The following is a 13,128-nucleotide window of genomic DNA, read 5'->3' as shown; positions in this document are numbered from 1 at the left end:
TATATTTACTAAATATCAAAGGCATTTACAGTAAAACTATGCCAATAAATCAATGTATTGGAAAGCCCAATTCAATCAGTAATGCTAATGCAGGACAGTGTTGATGACATAGATGGAAATACATTGACACTCATTGCATTCACTGGCAGCAAACCAGTTAGAGACAACTTTCCTAATTATTTTAATCTCTCTAGAAATAAAAAGATACTTTTCTGCCAATCTAATGCTTCTGAATAAACCTCAGTGGCACTGTTAGACAAAGCCTTTTCCAGCGGGATTAATAAACAAGTCACACTAATTAGTGTAGTCAGTCGTGTCTCGGTAGATTACTGCTTTGGTCTTTAGGATCCCTGCTCATTATAACTGTTTAAATACTGTTTAATCATTATGGCTTTGTTTAACCAACATCCCAACAGAATTAATTAAGCATAGATGTTATTGTTAGAATTGACTATTGATGTTTAACATTACAGTTACAATACAAATCTTAGAATCCATTTTATATATAGATATATGGTTAATACATAATATTCCTAAACTCTTTAACAGGTACACTCAATGATAATTGCCTATTATGGTGTAGAAAAGAATATATAACATATAAATATTGTTATAAAGAGAATAAATGGCCATAAGGCTAATGCATACATTTAAACACACCAGGAATGTGGGTGCTTCCCATTAACTACAATAGGAACTGAGCTCTTCCACTGACTACTAATGGGAAGTGCAACAATTCCCAGTGTTGAGATTGTGCCATGGAAATTAAAGTTATATTAGTGCTAGGAAGACACATAAAGGCAAGAAAAACACTTGCCAAATGCCTTATTTGACTACAATTTTGTTTGCCACCTCCAAGTTGCACCTTCTGCTCACAGACACAATTCTTTTTGTGCTCCCTGAATAGATCCAGCAATGCATACAAGAGGGGGGTTCATTGACATAAATGTGGGGATAAAGTTCATTAACGCTGATCTGCACCAGTGCCACAAATAGTATGTGTACTGCATACTAATGGCAACCATTTTGCACCCATAGCACTTGCACTGAGCATTAGTAAGTAAGAGTGCTATGAACTAATATAATGGCATTATGTTGCATAACACAACCAATAACACTAAGGCCAATGGTACTATAGTATAGCATTATAGTAAACTGAGACAGACAATGAATGAACAAATGATGAAACAAAGAGTATAAAGTAGACATTTCCAAGAAGTGTTTCAGTTTTCAGTCAAAATATCATGTTGGGGCTTCCCTATTATGAAATTATTATTTCATACAAATAAAACAGTGGAACCTTTAAGTAGACTGGGAGACTTGGAATTTCTTGGAAGGCCATATTATAGTAAAGGCATGAGTGTTTATCTTAGAATCCATGATAAAACATAAGCAGGCCCAGACTGGCACCAGAGGGGCTGCTGTAAGATGCCATAGACATAGCGGGCTGGTTGGGCGATATTTGGACCTCTGTGTACTTGAAATCCAAGGGCCTATTTTGAATGACAGTCCAGGCCTGAGCATACGTGACACTGTATCTCACTTACTAATATGGCCCAACTTTATGCGCACTACAATTTACACAGAAGTATTATTTGAGCTTCTAACTGCACACAAACCAGCCTATAAACAGTTGCTGTGTTCATAGTTTCTGGACTATGTAACATGTTGTGATGCCAAAGCCCAAGGTTGTATCCCTAGAAATATCTACGAATGACTGAATGTAAAGCGTTGTTGTAGCCAGCGTCTCTCTGTTTGCGGCACACATGGCACAATTCTTGTGGAAGCCCTAATCCATCCTATGAAACTACAAAACGTTCCCATTTAATTAAAGGCCACCTTGGACAGCTTCCTAAACAATGTTAACCCATTTGTAACTGCCATAAAGGTGCATCATGTTGAGACAAAAAATTCTGAATAACAGGGTGGTCCAATTATTGACCCAACCAGACCAGTGATTGAATCAGTTAAATTGTTCCTGAGCACATGGGTTACTAAATCCGGCATACATCCACTTGCTTGGGCACCTCAGCAAATGAGTAGATGTCACTATATATTGGCCACCTTTACACATTACTTCTGAAAGGTGCTCAGACTTACTCTAGAGCAGTGATCCCCAACCAGTGGCTCATGAGCAACACGTTGCTCCCCAACCCCTTGGGTGTTGCTCTCAGTGCCCCCAAACCAGGGAGTTATTTTTGAATTCCTGACTTGGGGGCAAGTTTTTGTTGAATAAAAACAAGATTTCCTGCCAAATAAAGCCCCCTGTAAGCTGATAGTGTGCATAGAGGCCCCTAATAGCCAATCTTAGCCCTTATTTGGCTCCTCCATGAACTTTTATGGTGCTTGTGTTGCTCCCCAAGTCTTTTTACATTTCACTGCGGCTCACGAGTAAGAAAGGTTGGGGATACCTGCTCTAGAGGCACAAACTTGTGGAAACTAAATTAAAAAGTAGATGAAGTACTCATGTGTAATTGTGTAACAGGGCCTGTTATTTTTTTATAGAACCAATCTTGCCAAAGAATTTTGCCCAATTTTATTAAAACTGATTAAAGCAGTAATATCCTCAAAAAGTGCTATCTGAATTATTTGATTAAAATGGAGTCTATGGGAGACAGGCTTTCCGTAATTCGGAGCTTTCTGGATAACGGGTTTCTGGATAAGGGGTCCGATACCTGTAATATGATTCTGCTTTTCATTAGTGATCTCCCTGTCATACCCTGGGCAATGCGTACATAAGTAGCGCTTTATAAATAAAGATATACATACATACATACATACATACAATGCAATTCTTAGTTCAATGGTACAGTCTCAAAAATGTTCGGCCTTTACTCGTTATAAGAATAATGCAAGTAAGGCTGCTACTTGTATCAGGGCAGCAGCTCTTTAATTGCTCAAGAAAGTCAAGGTTGGATTATCAGTATCCTATACAGGTATGGGACCTGTTATACAGAATGCTCGAGACCTGGGGTTTTGCGGATAAGGGATCTTTCTGTAATTTGGATCTACATACCTTAAGTCTGCTAAAAATCATTTAAATATTGAATAAACCCAATAGGATTGTTTTGCCTCCAATAAAGATTAATTATATCTTAGTTGGGATCAAGTACAGGTACTGTTTTATTATTACAGAGAAAAGGGAATCATTTAACCATTAAATAAACCCAATAGGGCTGTTCTGCCCCAATAAGGGGTAATTATATCTTAGTTGGGATCAAGTACAGGTACTGTTTTATTATTACAGAGAAAAGGGAATCATTTAACCATTAAATAAACCCAATAGGGCTGTTCTGCCCCCAATAAGGGGTAATTATATCTTAGTTGGGATCAAGTACAGGTACTGTTTTATTATTACAGAGAAAAGGGAATCATTTAACCATTAAATAAACCCAATAGGGCTGTTCTGCCCCCAATAAGGGGTAATTATATCTTAGTTGGGATCAAGTACAGGTACTGTTTTATTATTACAGAGAAAAGGGAATCATTTAGGGCTCTGGTACACGGGGAGATTAGTCGCCCGCGGCAAAACTCCCTGCTCGCGGGCGACTAATCTCCCCGAGTTGCCTTCCCTCTGCCATCCCACCGGCGAACATGTAAGTCGCCGGCGGGATGGCAGACGCGGCGGCGCGATTTCGCGCAAATCGCCGAAAAAGACTTGCGAGGCTTTTTCGGCGATTTCCCGAAATTGACTCGCCGCGTCTGCCATCCCGCCGGCGACTTACATGTTCGCCGGTGGGATGGCAGAGGGAAGGCAACTCGGGGAGATTAGTCGCCCGCGAGCAGGGAGTTTTGCCACGGGCGACTAATCTCCCCGTGTACCAGAGCCCTTAACCATTAAATAAACACAATAGGGCTGTTCTGCCCCCAATAAGGGGTAATTATATCTTAGTTGGGATCAAGTACAGGTACTGTTTTATTATTACAGAGAAAAGGGAATCATTTAACCATGAAATAAACCCAATAGGGCTGTTCTGCCCCCAATAAGGGGTAATTATATCTTAGTTGGGATCAAGTACAGGTACTGTTTTATTATTACAGAGAAAAGGGAATCATTTAACCATTAAATAAACACAATAGGGCTGTTCTGCCCCCAATAAGGGGTAATTATATCTTAGTTGGGATCAAGTACAGGTACTGTTTTATTATTATGGGGAAAAGGAAATAATTTTTTAAAAATTAGAATTATTTGCTTATAATGGAATCTATGGGAGATGGCCTTCCCGTAATTCTGAGCTTTCTGGATAACGGGTTTCCGGATAAGGGATACCTGTACTAGTCTTCCTAGGAATAACAAGGATCCATTAGCTTCAGCATCCCTTTAACCGGAAAGAAGTCAATTATCTATGTCTACTGGAAAAGACATCCATGTACATGAAGTACAAACCTTCTCTTTTTGTATACCCTGAAAATTGTATATTTGACATTTAAAAAAATGGATCTGTATTGCCAGTGCATCTTATTATCAAAATGTATTTTTTTTTAATTCAACGACCCTTGCCCAAAAAATGTTGACTAATTTTGATTAAAGTGAATAAAGCAGTGATAGCCTAAAGCAGTACTAAACCAGTGCTATATGTAATGGGATTCTGATGCTTTTCATCAATGGTCATACCCTGAACTGGACCTGGCCCTGGACATCCAGGGCAATACAATTCTTAGCTCAGTGGCACAAAACTATTACTCATTATAGAAATAGCACAAGTTGGGTCAATGACCACTTGTATCAGGGCAGCAGCTCTTTCACTGCTAAAGGGACTAATGATTGGATTATCAGCAGGGCCGGATTTGTCTTTGGTGCGCCCCGAGGCCGCCCCTGTGGGAGTCCCCCATGCGCATGCGCGAACGCGCACCCCAGTGCGCATGCGCAAACGCGCCTCCGGTGCGCATGCGCAAGCGCGCCCCCAGTGCGCATGCGCAAAGCGCCAGCTCCCCATTGCGCATGCGCAAAGCGCCAGCGCATGCGCGAACGCTCTTTTTAACTCCCATACGGAGCAGTGGGGAGAGGTCCCGACTGCTCCGTATGGGAGCAAAATTAAAAAATGTTCTTGCGGCGGGGCGGCATGCCGCCCCTAAACTTCTGCCGCCCTAGGCCCGGGCCTTTGTGGCCTCTCCACAAATCCGGGCCTGATTATCAGTACCCTATACTAGTGTTTCTAGAATAACAAGGGTTCCATTAGCTTTAACCTGCACCTGCACCATTCTGTTTTCTTTTTTTTCTCACTGAATTAAAGTTGGCCTAATGACTCTTAATGAAAAAAATACAACCATATACCTTGTGTCTGACCAACTACAATTAACTGTACATGTTATTCAATGCACATTACATTAATCAATTGATTACATAGGCTGTTTCTCTTAACCCAATGCTATTGGCATTGACTGTAAAACTGTAATTCATTGGCATACATTGCATTAAGTGGCAAGATGCCAAATCAAACAGGACTCATAATTGTTTCTTTCTATTCTGAACTGCATGGATACTGTGTACTCCCCAAGCTAACACTTCTAAATAAACCTCAGGTGTATAATCTGCCATCACTTTCACCAATGGGATTAATAAACCTTTCAAGCTTATTTGTACCACAGCCATGTCTCTGAAGATTTCTGTTTTGCTCTCTGGGATGCCAGCTGGCTATGAGTTTCAGCAGTACGTTAATCACAATGAGTTTTCTTAACAACAATCCCTTTAGAATTAATTACAGGTTGGCAATGTTATTCTGGAAGTGTCTTTGCTGTTTAACACTGTAGGTGCAATACAAAAGTTGAATCCCATAGAAAAGAGTAGAGAACTAAAGTAGTAAAGAACTGTAACTGAAGTATTAGTGAGTATCTAGTAAAATTAAAGGAACAGTAACACAAATATTTCAGTTTTAATATATGCCTTCTAAATACAATTATTAAGATATGTATCTTGGAAAAATTGCAGCATCATAAGTGGTTTTTGAATAATTTATATTACAACTGATTTACTGGGCAAACCTTCAAAAGGCGATATGGCGACTCCTTGGCTTCCGTGCTAATCCGGAAGTTATCTTGCCACATTCTTTAGAGTCTTCGGGGTCGTTTTTTGGAGTGATTTATGGTTTTGTTGGGGATTGTGTAGGGAGAGGGATGGGGGACAGAGCGTTTCTACTTGACAGCTAAGACTGCCTGCCTGTAACAACGGATCGCTATGTAAGCCTGCACAGGGAAATGGAGGGGGAGGAGGGGTGAGCTGCCCGGAAGCTTGCTACGAGAGTTGGAGGAGATCTGCTGCCTGAGTTCAATAAATTAATGGAAAGGTTAATTTTCAAGAAAACCACTTATACTTTTGTAATTTTTCCATGATATATTTTCTAATAAAAGTATTTTAAAAAGATTTTTTGAATTTTAAAAAATTGTGTTACAGTTCCTTTAAGTCTAAAAACAACTGGGCTTTTCCACTAGATACTGTATATCATGACCTGGATGAATGAGAATCTTTATAGACAAAGTAATAGTGAATTATAACATTTAGAGAAGTATATGTGAAAAGGGGTTATGAACAGATAAACCCATAGCCAGCAGTTAGTATTTGAATGGGTTTGTCCCATTATAATAATTAAATCAATGTAATGCTATAGATCAGGGATCCTCAAACTTTTTAAGCAGGGGGCCAGTTCATGGTCCCTCAGACTGCTGGGGGGCCGGACTAAAGTTCACCCTCCCTGTCCTCATACTATGGCCCACTCCCTGCTGCGTTCTCCCACTCCCCGCTGTGTCCTCCCACTCCCTGCTGCGTTCTCCCACTCCCCGCTGTGTCCTCCCACTCCCTGCTGCGTTCTCCCACTCCCCGCTGTGTCCTCCCACTCCCTGCTGCTTTATCAGGCTCCCCCCTGTGTCCTCTGGCTCCCCCCTGCGTCCTCCCAGTCCCCGCTGCTTCCTCCGGCTCCCCCCTGAGGCCTCCGACTCTCCCCTGCGTTCTCTGGCTCCCCCCTGTGTTGCGTCAGATCATAGTGGGGGCTGGGTAAATTACCTTGGGGGGGGGGGGCTGTATCTGCCCATAGTTTGAGGATGCCTGCAATAGATTAGTGTAAATAAATGAGTGTTTTTGCATAAAACTGCTAAAGTCTAAGGACCATCTGACACCCCAGGGCTCATTATGATTGGAGGGCAAAGTGCAAAAATGTACAATGGAAAATGTTTTTCCTTTTTGCACCCTGTCTGCTTCTTGCATGCAAAGTTACAGAAGGAAGCTAAAAGCAGCTGTATCTTAGACCATATTCTATATTTGGGGGTGCTGCATACAGAAAGTATGTTAGTTAGGCGGCATATAGGGGCCTCCTGTAACACCCCTTAACTTCTCAGTCATTTAAAGTGCAGCCCACATTCAGGTTGAGCAATGGATGTGCTCAGTGGTGCTGCATACAGAGTGTACAGTAGGTGGGGGGGGGGGGGGGCATATTGAGGTCCCCTGGAACATCCCCTAGCTTCTACAACTTGTACATTATGTAGAGCACAACACACATGGAGTATGCAAGCAGTATGTGCATGGGCTCTAAATGCTGCAATTTGTTTATTTTAAGATGAAGTAGAAGGCCCACAGCATGCCATAACAAGATAAGCAAGCTCCATACACAAATGGTTTGGGGATGGCTATCTGAGCAGTGAGTTAAAAAAAAGTTATAGGTGGCCCAATACTCATATGAAACTACATTACCATTTACCATTTTATTAGCCACCAGTTTTATGCATGAATCCAGTAACACTTGAGGGACAAATTTATCAAAATATGAGATTAGAGCGCACCACAGAAACATTCACTCCTATGGGATTTTAGTTTTAGAAGCGTATTTATCAAATAGTGAACTCTTAACTTTCACCTACTGATAAATGTGCTTCTAAATATCCCTCAGGAATAAATAGAAAGTGGGTGATTGTTTCTGTGCTGAGCAAAATCTCACTGTTGATAACTATGCCCCTTGGTTTTGAAGATATGTGAGGATACGTGACATCAACAATTTGACGTAGATGTATGCCTAACCACCAGTATTAATCAATGAATGAATCATTGAGGCAGGTTGAGGCAGGGCGGCCATCGGGGGGGGGAGGGGGTAAAAATGTGCCAGGCCCCATGAAATCTTTTTTCTTAAGGGGGGCGAAAAGTTATCCCAAAATCCCAAAAGTTACGCCAATTGCATAAGTTATGCATAAAGTTACGCCGAAACGTACGCATTTTACGTAACTTCCGCAAAACCGGTTTACAAAGCTATGTAACTTGCCGAGAACTAAGTATTTTGCGTATAAAGCAAAAGACAACACAGATAACAGTAACATCAGCTGTTTATATTGGGATCCATTTACTGAATCATATCAGTGTCTTCTACATGAACTTTTCAGCAGGGGAATGACTAGTCTTCAGAGGCAGTTGCTGTTTCCCTCTGGTTACCGGTTTTGCTCAGAAACACTGACCTGCACATTTCTGGGTGACAAAGGTTGAGGTCTAATAGCAAGGCTTCTTAATGCTATGAATGAGAAGATTAATTAATGCTAATTACTTGAAAGATGCCACTAATTTGTGAAAATGTGTGTGACTTGCAGTCATTTTCAACATGGAATATTTATATATATATATATAGCAAAAAAAGGGAAAGTTGTGCTCAATCACTAAATTTTAAACCATTAGGCGGGGGTGCAATGAGGTTGTGACCACGAAATACATAGAAACAACAACAAGAGATCCTCTGCACTCACCCATTATCAGTATATAGAACATTAAGACATTCGGTGCATTTAAGCTACTAAGAAATGCCCTTCCCTTTAAGCAAAACAGGGATTGTTTGTCCATATATTGCAATATACTTCAAGCTGGCCAACTGCGTCAAAGTCATCCCTTCTGGCCAGTCCTACACTCACTTATGCGATTCATTAAGAATTCTACTGCTTCAATATACATTTAGCCAAGGGACTAAGTTTTACCTGCAACTTTCTTGCTTTCAAGGTTAAAACCCCCATATGGTTGCCCTTTTATTGGCTCCACTGGGATCACCTGACTGGTCCCTTGGCTAAATGTATATTGAAGCAGTAGAATTCTTAATGAATCGCTTAAGTCAGTGTAGGAACTGGTCAAAAGGGATGACTTTGACGCAGTTGGCCAGCTTGAAGTATATTGCAATATATGGACAAACAATCCCTGTTTTGCTTAAAGGGAAGGGCATTTCTTAGTAGCTTAATGCACCGAATGTCTTAATGTTCTATATATTGATAATGGGTGAGTGCAGAGGATCTCTTGTTGTTGTTTCTATATATATATATATATATATTATATATAGAGTCCATGGATCAATACCTTGATAAAGGCCCGAGATGGGGGCCGAAACGTTGACCTATTTTGCCATGTACTAAGTTTTATATTTTTTAATAAAAGCTAATTTTTAAAGGATTCCCAATGGGCACCGGTATATCCATGGACTCTGTTGAAATTGCTCAAATCGGTAGCACCTGGGTCAGATGGATTTTCGCTAAGGAGTGCTGAACTACCGGGGTTTGTATATATATATATATATATCAATCCAAATGGTGTCCGCACTCCAAGGCTCAATATTCTGCAGGGTGCTTAGCCAAAATTATGTATGTATAGAAAATAATTATCTGTGGCCAGCACACCCTTCAATGTTTCATCAAAAATTTTTTTTTTTTTTTATTGTAGATATATTGTTAAAACCAACCTTTCGGTCCTTATTGGGACCTTTCTCAAGGATCCTTGAGAAAGGTCCTAATAAGGACCGAAACGTTGGTTTTAACAATATATCTACAATAAAAAAATTTTTGATGAAACATTGAAGGGTGTGCTGGCCACAGATAATTATTTTCTATATATATATATATATATATATATATATATACAGTATATATATATATATATATAATATATCAGTAAATACTGCCCTTTTGGATTACCCAATAGCACATACTACTAAAAAAGTATATGTTTATGAAAATGGATTATTTAGCTGAAGCAGGGTTTACATATGAGCTTGTTTATGCCTTATATATTTTATAGAGACCTACATTGTTTGGGGGTATAGTTCTCCTTTACGGATTAAACACTACAAGATTTTCAGAAAAAAAAAAATAAACCGTTTGGAGCAAAACTATATGTGTGCAAAAAATAAAGTTGCTTTTTTTTGCACCTGCCCTTCAAGCAGTATTGGATCTATTATCCAAAATAGTTAGAACTGGTGCTTTTCTGGACAGGTACTATTTTATTAGTACAGACAAAAAGGAAATAATTATTTAAAATTTGAGTTATTTGCTTGTGTAGCCCACTTTAAACGGTGCTGCTACTTTTACCATGCAATTACTTGCTTTTGGCTCTACAGAAGCCCTGTGTCCCCGCTTACTATGGGGGGCAGGTATAATATTGCTGTTACTAAGCGTGCCTCCACCAAGGGTAGGGACAGGTAGAACTGTAACACCCCTCCCTGGGAACTCTTGTCCTCCTTGAACCGGGACTCCCTGCAACTCCTGGTACCTTGCCCCTCCCTTGGGGTAGCTGCTTACCAGGCAGTTGAGCATCCACTCTGTAGGAAGAGACAAGACACTGGCTGTGATGTTGAACCAGATGAACTTGCTTTATTGATGACAGGCAGGACTTCCAGGGTATGTTACTCAGACAGATCAAGTCAGGGCTACTCACAGTACTCCCACCAGGTGACCCTACCTAGGAGCTCTCCCCGGTACTCTCGCCAGGAGACCCTCTCTTAGGGCTCTCCCCAGTACTCCCGCCAGGCTGACACACCACAAGGATTCACCCCGGTACCCTTGATTAGGAATCTCCCGGTATGGTCGCCTAACTAGCCACTACATGCCCTGAACTCCAGCCATGAGTGCTGGGGGGTCTTAACCCCTCTTGTGCCCCCCTACTTCTGCCCGTTCTTACTATCCTACCTGTCACTCCTAGAGTGACCTATAACCATACCCTCCTAACTAGAGCACAAGCTTGTTGAACACCTCTTAACAGAGGGAGGTCCCAGGACTAAAACCTGATAGAACATGGCTGCATGCCCTTTTATATCCCAGCATCCCACCAAGTGGTTGCTGGTGAGAAATGCAGGGGAAACTCCCTTTTAGCACATAAACATCTAGGACCACCTTTAGGTGTCCAAATCCCATAAGGCCACCCTCTGGTGCCTGTCTAAACGGGAACCAACCTAAGGGGCCCAAATCTGGGGATCCCTACACTTATAATGGAGTCTATGGGAGATCCCTTCCCATAATTTGGAGCTTTCTGAATAATGGGTTTCCAGATAATGGATCCCATACCTGTATACTAAATTTACTGCACCAGCCCAGAAGTTTAGTAGCCCTAAAATAATAACTGTTCATGCTTTCCATGATGTTCATGGATTGCTTTACAGCAATTTTTTGAGTGGCAGTGGCACTTGAACATGCTCACAATGCTCTGGGCTGCTGTTAAGAAGCACAGAGATCATAAGGAAATTATCAAAACATTAGCAAAGGGGTCCTTGATAAAGAGTCTGTAAATCTTAAAAAATGTGTATTAAAGAGCTAATTTTCAGGTTTACCATTTAAGTCATCTTTTTTTTTGTATTCAAATTCTTTTATTTGTGTTCATATACAAAACATAACATTGCACATATAGTTTCCTTTCACTTTCATGATCATTAACATTTATTATTCAACTTTCTTTCAGATTGACTATTAAGACTTTAGTTTAGGGTTGATACATAAGGAAAAATATGTGGATTCATAACCAGGTAGGCAATTTAAAGGACTATGGAGTGCTTTCTTTGATTATCTAGAACAGTGCTGTCCAACTTCTGCGGTGCCGAGGGCCGGAATTTCTCTCGCATACATGGTGGAGGGCCGCTAATGGAAGCCAGTTTTGACCACTCCCCATTTTAAAACCACACCCACTTCAAGCCACACCCATTTAATCACAATGGTGGTAGTGCAGCAAAAACCCAAATGCTTGGTCCTCACTGCGGGGATATCAACCATTATTCATATATGAAAGAATTATATTATGTCAAATTAAGACACACCCTTAAATCCATTTGCCTCCTCCCCTGTAGCACAGCAACCCCCAGCAACATAACTACACACATTAGGGACCATTTAATGGCTATTTCCAACTACTAACAAACTTCCAGAGCAAACCCCTAACCCCTAGATTCTAGGGTTATGTAACTACTGGTCTATAACTGAGGTGGTAAGAGAATGTTTTTAGAGTCTGTTGTGCAAGTGTAAGTAGGAGACCCGTGGTTGCCATGTTACTTTGATTTTTGTGGTGTTGAGGTTAGGGAAGATGTGATTTCTTCCATTAAATAGATTTCATTCACACTTGCTATCCATTCCTCTATTGTAGAAGGATTGGTATCCCTCCATTTCCTAGGGATTCAAATTTCGCCTGCTAGAAGTAATTGTATAAGGAGGCTTCTTTTGAATTTTTTCTCAGATTTATCTGTATGGTACAATAGAATTAGTTGTGGATTGAGTTCTACCTGGCATCCAAGGATCTCTTCACTTATCTTTTCTACTTGTTCCCAAAACAGTTTTAGGCTAGGGCAAGTGTAACAAATATGTGATATTGTCCCACTATCACCATTACATCTCCAACATTTATCATCAGATATTAAGTGCATCCTGTGTAATTGTGTTGGTGTTCTATACCAATATGATAAACTTTTATAGGAGTTCTCATGAAATCTATTACTTATAGAGCATTTTGCTATAAGTCTGAAAGATTTTTCCCAGTCTTCTTCTTCCAAATTGATCTGCAGTTCTTGTGACCAAGTTCGCGCAAAATAAGGTAAGTTGGCATATTTTTTCTATATAATAATTTTGTAAACAGAGGCTACTAGATTTTTTGGTATATTTTCCATATCACATAATCGTTCAGAGTCTGTAAGTGGTCGAGGAGGTTGTTGTGTGGGTATATTTTTGAGGAATTTTTGTGTCCATGAGTCACTAGTAGACCAGTTATTTTAGTTGGCGTTAATCGCTGATTGCATTGAGGTTGCTGTTGGAGCGTGTTTTAATTGTAGATTTTGTAATCCAAAAGCATTGGTCATCCATTTGTCAAGGATTCCAGGAATAAAGTCCAAGTAGTTACCTAATGGTAACAGTGGGGATGGAAAAGGT

Source organism: Xenopus tropicalis, chromosome 8, assembly GCF_000004195.4.
Source record: "Xenopus tropicalis strain Nigerian chromosome 8, UCB_Xtro_10.0, whole genome shotgun sequence".
NCBI lineage: Eukaryota > Metazoa > Chordata > Amphibia > Anura > Pipidae > Xenopus > Xenopus tropicalis.
This window is presented reverse-complemented; position numbering follows the sequence as displayed.